Raw genomic sequence first — 7,205 nt, 5'->3', positions numbered from 1 at the left:
CCAAAAAAGATATATAAATGGCCAAAAAGCACGAAGAGATGATCAATATCATTAGTCATCAAGAAATACAAAGCAAAACCACAATAAAATATTGGGATGGTTATAATACATGAAAAAGGACTTTAACCAGTGCTATGAATATGGAGGGACTTCCCAGGTGGCGCAGTGGTAAAGAATCTGCCTGCTAGTGCAGGAGCCAAAGGAGACACCAGTTTGACTCCTAGGTCAGGAAGATCCCTGTAGGAGGAAATGGCAACCCACTCCAGTATTCTTGCGCTGGGATAATCCCATGGACGGAGACTTGGGGGCTACAGACCATGGGGTCACAAAGAGTTGGACACACCTGAGTAATTAAGCATGCATGCACACATGAATATGGAGAAACTGGATTGTTGGAAGGGATGTAAAATGATTCAGGTGCTGGGAAAACAGTTTGGTGGTTCCTAAAAATGCTAAATATATAACATATGACCCAGCAATTCCACTTCTGAGTACATACTGAAAATAACTGAAAACAGGTACTCAAAACAAGTACTTATGCATAAATGTTCATAACAGTAATATGCACAATAGCCAAAAGGTGGAAACAACCTAAATGTCTATCAATGGATGAATGTATCAATAAATTGTGGTATACACGGACAATGGAATATTGTTCAGCCATAAAAAAGTAATGGAACATTGATACATGGTATATCAATGAACCTCAGAAACACTATTACAAGTGAAAGAAAACAGAAAAATCACTGTGTGACTCCATGTATATGAAATATCCAGAATATGTAAATCCAGAAAGACAGAAAGAAAACTGGTGATTGCCAGGGGAGGCAGGAATGGGAACTAACTGTATAATGGTTTTATTCTGTGGTAGTGAAAATGTTTTAGAACTGGACAGAGGTTTTGGATGTACAACATTGGGAATGTACTAAACGCCACTGACTTGCTCACTTTAAAGTGGCTAACTTTATGTTATGTGAATTTCACCTCCATAAAACAAAAACAAAACCCACTTGAGACAGCAGTTACATTCAGGAAAGCAGTGACTGCCAAGAGAACATGAGAGAGACTTCAGGGGTGCTGGTCACATTCCATTTTTTGATTTGGGTGTTGGTCACCTAAAGCATTACACAAAGTGTTCACTTTGTGAAAAGTACTGAGCTTAACACTTGTGATGTGTGTGCTTTTGTTTTTTGTATGCACTTTATACTTTACTAAAAATTGTATTTTTTAAAAACAGTTGCCAGTATATATCCAAGAGAACTGAAAAACACATCCACACAAATACCTGTACACAAATGTTCACAGCAGCATAATAGCCAAAAAGTGGAAGTAATCCAAATGTCTACCAACTAATGGACAAACAAAATGTGGCATATCTATACAGGGGAATATTATTCAACAGCAACCCACTCCAGTATTCTTGCCTGGAGAATGCCATGGACAGAGGAGACTGTCGGGCTGCAGTTCATGGAGTTGCAAGGAGTCAGACATGACTGAGAAGCTAACACCTACACTTACAAAATACTAATGAATTACTGATACATAGCACAACATGGATGAACCTTGAAAATGTTAAGTGAAACAAACCAAATACAAAAGACCACATATTATATGACTCTATTTATAATGAATTGTCCAGAATAGGTAAATTCATAAAGACACAAAGCAGATTGATGATTGCTGGTGGCTTTGGGGCAGGGGATAATTGGGAATGTCTGCTAATTGGGATGTGTTTTTAAGAGAGTGATGGAAATATTCTGGAATTAGACAATGGGGGTTACTGCACAACCTTCAAGATACTAAAAACCACTGGACCGTACACTTTAAAATGATGAATCATGTTATATGAAATTTAATGTTATAGAAATATTTCAATTAAAAAGGTTTATTATTAATTAATAATTATTATTATTCATTAATAACATGTGAACTCTAGCATATCAAATTTTAAAAGGGAAAATCTTTTTCCAAATGGAAAACTATTATTCTAAAAAATGTTTGCTTTCCCTTGCCCATGCCCCAGATCAGCATACCTCAAAGGTGGACCCCCAGGCATCACTGACAAAGGGAGGTCTAAGCAGCAAAGCAGAGGCTGGTAGGTAGGTGAGTCACATTTTAGAATGAAAGCTGTGACCCATACCACTGATTGTCCCTGAGCAGAGGAATGTGGTAGCTGATGAAAAACAGATTTTGAGCTGGAGCAAGGGATAGAAAGTAGTGGTGACAAAGTGTTGGCAGCCCTGGCGCCAGGCTGCTTTCCATGCTTCATCCACAGGGTCATGCCTGAGGAACGAGTAGTCCTTAATGAATGTAAGTTCAGCAAAAAGAGGCCCTGTGAGATTTTTTTCACTCCTTACTTCTTTCTTCTTCTATTGATGGCTTTGGTTGTACATTATCAAGTTCTTTATAGTGTTATGAGTAGTCCTCAAAGTTATCCAAACTACAGATTTATTTGGGCAGTGGACCTCAATGGCTCTAAAAGTACCAGGTTTACAAATAATAAACAAAACTAGGCTACCAGTTTTAAAGGTAAATCTGGAGTTGGGGCAGCTCAGATTTAAATAAATCTTAAGAGTTTGAAGGACCTAAAAGTCAGGTTCTCATCCTGTGTTCCTGAGTCCAGTTTCAAAGCACAGAAGGGAGTAAAAGAGGCACCTACAGGCATTTTAGATGCACAGAGAACAAGGTGTTTCCTTGGTATTTTGAAATGCTTGCTTCTTTCTGTATACCAAAAGTTTCACTGTGTGTAGAAGACAAGTAAGACTGAATGGAAACTGCTAATAGTAGTCTTGAAGTCCGAAATCCCAGGATTTTTCAAACATATCCTCTGTGATCGTTCCCCCTTTCTTAAGACTCCTTTGTCTATTTATATTCCACCCCTCCAAGGACGGGCTTCCTTGGTGGCTCAGCCAGCCTGCAATGAGGGAGACCTGAGTTCAATTCCTGGGTCAGGAAGGTCCCCTGGAGAAGGAAATGGCAACCCACTCCAGTATTCTTGCCTGGAAAATTCCAAGGATAGAGGAGCCTGGTGGGCTACAGTTCATGGGTCTCAAAGAGTCAGACACGACTGAGTGACTAACACTTTCCAATCCTCCAAGGATTTTTGTATGGACCAGTAAGGAAGGCTAAAACTGAGATGGGAGATGTTCTATTAGCTAGGAACACTGGGCCCAGGGCCTAGGATGGATAAGAAGGTCTGAACCCACAGCTGTAACATAAGTATCAGGGCATAAAATGAGACATAAACGAGGGCTTCCTTGCTGGCTCAGTGGAAAAGAATCTGTCTGCCAATGCAGGGGACATGGGTTTGATCCCTGGTCTGGGAAGATTTCACATGTCATGGGGCATCTAAGCTTGTGCACCATAACTACTGAAGCCCGCTCACGCTAGAGTCCATGCTCCACAGGAGCAGACACCACAATAAGAAGCCCACACACTACTAAAGAGTAGCCTCGGCTTGACACAACTAGACAAAGCCTGCATGCAGCAACGAACACCCAGCGCAGCCATAAATAAATAAAAAGAAATCTCAAAATGAGAGATAGAAGTTAGGAGATAATTTGAGATGAGGAGTGGCAAGTTTAAAATATATGCTTTCTGTTCCTATCCTCATCTTGCTCCTCCTCTACTGGTACAAAGATAAAGACATAAATAACATTTTTGCTCACCCAACTCACCATTTCCTGGCAGCGAAAATAACAGGACCTTCTCCACAACCCATTCCTGCTCCAGCAATCATACGCACCTTCTGGAAGTCAGACCCTAGAGGTGACGCTGCCCACTGGCTCCAGGGGTACTCACTGTTCCTGTGGCTTCTGTCCCTGCCTCCCTTGAACAAAAATGTCTTCTGCAGTCCTTCCTTCTAGAAATCTTTAGACTTCTGCAATTGCTCCTGAAAAAAAAGGAAGATAAGTGGGTTAGAGTCAGTAAATATCATCATAATCATCCTTATGTAGGCAGGCTATGGAGGGTTGGATAGAACTTTAGCAGGGGCTAAGTATCGGAGAGAAGATGAAAGAGAACAGTACCTCAACATGGTCGATTTAATTTTTTTGTTACCTTCCTCTACCATAATGTAACTCTTTTTTTTTGATGGGTTGGGAGTGGGGGCGGCCCACACTGTGCGGCACTCAGGATCCTAGTTCTCCAACTAGGGATTGAACCCGTGCCCCTGGCAGTGGAAGCACAGAGTCCTAACCACTGAATGCCCAGGGAAGTCCCTCCGTCTCTATTTTTACTCTGCTCATTCGCTTCTCTTAAACATGCTCATTTCCCTTGTTTACTACAAAACACTTTTCTTGCCTGATCCTTTATGAGTGGAAGGAACAAAAGCCTGTAAAGCTTTTAATTAACACATCTAGATATGTTATCTTGTGTCCCTTTGAATGCAACAAAGACTTTGTGGTATCTTTTGTATACCTGCATTAAAGTAAGCTTTGTGAAGACAGGTATCTTGATTTATATAATTTAATGTCTAAGTGCCCATACAGCATGAATGGAAATGCATAACGCGTTCCACAGAGGTAGGAACTACAGCTAGGGAAGAGGAAGAGAAGAGTGGTATTCTTCAATGTATATTGCCCCACCTTGACAGAAATAGAGGAATTTAGGAAGTCTTAAGGGAAAAGCACCAAGACCTATTTGTAATAATGGAAAACTGATGACGGTGAAGACAGGAATGCCCTGAGTGATAACTTTTTTTTTAAAAATTAATTTTTTTAATGCATAAAAATATACAGAAGGGGAAAAAAAATTTGGTCTACAATTCTCAGCACCAGACAAGTCTCACTGACATAAAAATTCCGTGTGTGTGTACATATTTTATATGGGTGTAAAATATTTGTATTTTACACAAAATGCATTTTCATGGTCAGAATGTTCAAACAAAAAATATACAAAATAAAAAGTGAAAGCACCACTCCTTCCTTTTCCAAAGGCAACTCTTTTGGTTGTCTCCTTCCAGAAATAAAATTGACAGCTTGATTTATAATTTTGACGAAGTGACAACAGGATGCTGGGCTGTGAAAGGTTGAATTATTCCTTCGGCTAAATCAGAAGGATTTGGGGCTTAATTTACTTCAACATGCCTATAAAATCTGGCTGAAAGGAGAAAGGGAGCCATCTGAAAATCAGAGTCCCAGAGTCTTTTATTGTGAACTCTAAAGTCAATGCACTGCCCCCTTCCCATCCTGTTTTTCTTGCAGGAGCTTCAGGGGCAGTGTCCCAATCCTTACTCTGGAATGCTGTTGAAATGATGGCAGCCTTGATATTCACTCACTGCTAAAGGCAGTACCTTGCAGATAAAGATCCAGGACAGAAGCAAGAGGACAGTCAGCTTCTGAAGTATTAAGCACCCAGCAAATACAATCAGCAATTTACAGCTTTTCCTCACTTATAAATTGCTAAGTATTCAGTTAATTAAAAAAAAAATAGCTACTACTACCAAATTAATTCTTCTACTGAATTTTTATCAAGCACTCTTAAATGTGCCAGGCAACTGTGTACTGTGAATACAAAGATAAAAAACAGTAAGCAAAGACAGACTTCCTGCTCTCAAGAATTTATAGTCTAGTTGGGGGAAGGGAGTGGGAAAGAGGCACATATTAATCAAAGAAACACATAAATATAAAAGTACAACCACAATAAGTGCTACAATGTAAACGCACATGGTCTTGCAAAGTGTTAAGGGTTGAGGGCAAATCTGGGTGTTGATTTTTTTCAAGGGTAGGTTTTCATTGTAAATTCAGGTGCTCAGCATATCAATGAATACTGTTATTATATAGGTAATCTTTGGTTAAAAATTACAGACATTATTGTAAAATTAAGGTTAAATAAAGAAGAAATGTGCTCACAATCTCAAGTTATTTTTATTTGTCCATCTTCTCACAGAATTGTTAATGAAGAATTTGCTTAGGTTCTTTGTAGGTTAGAACAAAGGTAAGCTTTGTTGAAGTTAGAACCAGGGCTTGGGAATATGTATTTTTACAAAATCCCACCTTACTGTCTCCTCCTCGATCCCCTGCCATTTTTGTTTTTTTAAAATAAAACACTTAATGTCCCTACTGGACACCTGCATTCTATATGTCCAAACTCCCCAGCCCCACCTCCCCATTCTTCCTCAGTCTCTTAACCTGGCAGTCTGATAAATGGATATACACTCTAGTGTGTTTACTACCAAAACATTAGCTAACATGTTGACATTTTTCAGAGATGGAGTGGCATAGTGTCAAACAGGTATACTTAGCAGAAGGGTTATTAAGAATATTATGTGCCCTGAAGCTAGCTGCGAAGAAAGAGGTTTACAAAGCAAAGGCCTCCATTCACAAAGCCAAGGGGAAGTTTTAAGGGGTTATTTACACAACCTAGGTAAAATTTGGTGTTCGCCAAAATTTAAAACCCAACTACTGATCATCTGTTCTCATAATTGAGGGAGTCAAATAAAAACTGTCTCTGATGTTTGATATTTAAAAGTTATGTGACACCATAAGCCACATGTAAAGATTAGGGTCCACTCTTTGCATGTGCCTGTCTCCTAAGATGAAAATTTACTCAGTACTGTGATAGTACTGAATAAAAAGAAACAGGCCCTGACTCTAGGTGCTAGCAACTGGATTCAAGTTCTGCCCTTCCTTTCAAACGGCTTCTCTAGATAAGCTCCAAAACCTTATCCCACTGATCAAAGAGGAAGCTACCAACACTTTCCACCCAAACTACAGAATCCTAAAAGCTCTCCTTCTGCTGGTTTAAAGCAGATATGAAGAACACATTGCTTCAGCTCTTAAAAGTGGGCATTATTCTAGAAAAAGCCTAAGATTGGTAGGGGCCCTTTATCAAGAGGAGTTTCGCAAAGTACTCCAGCCCCAGTTACTTAAATTAGTTCACGCGCGCATGCTAAATCACTTCAGTCGTGTCCGACTCTTTGGGCCCCATGGACTGTAGCCCACAAGGCTCCTCTGTCCATGGGATTCTCCAGACAAGAATACTGGAGTGGGTTGCCATGCCCTTCTCCAGGGGATCTTCCTGACCCTAAATTAGTTCTGCCCTTCCTAAATTTTGTCTTTTCCCTTCCCCATCCTTCTCAATTGGCCTGCTTCTAACCAGAGAGTAAGATTCTGACTCCAAGAAAGAGTTTAGCACTGGGATCTGTATGCCATTAACCCCTCTCCATGCTTACCCTAAACTCACCCATCTCTCCCTAAAGGGAG

This window comes from Bubalus bubalis, chromosome 2 (assembly GCF_019923935.1).
Source record: "Bubalus bubalis isolate 160015118507 breed Murrah chromosome 2, NDDB_SH_1, whole genome shotgun sequence".
Lineage (NCBI taxonomy): Eukaryota > Metazoa > Chordata > Mammalia > Artiodactyla > Bovidae > Bubalus > Bubalus bubalis.
Note: the sequence above shows the minus strand (reverse complement) of the source record.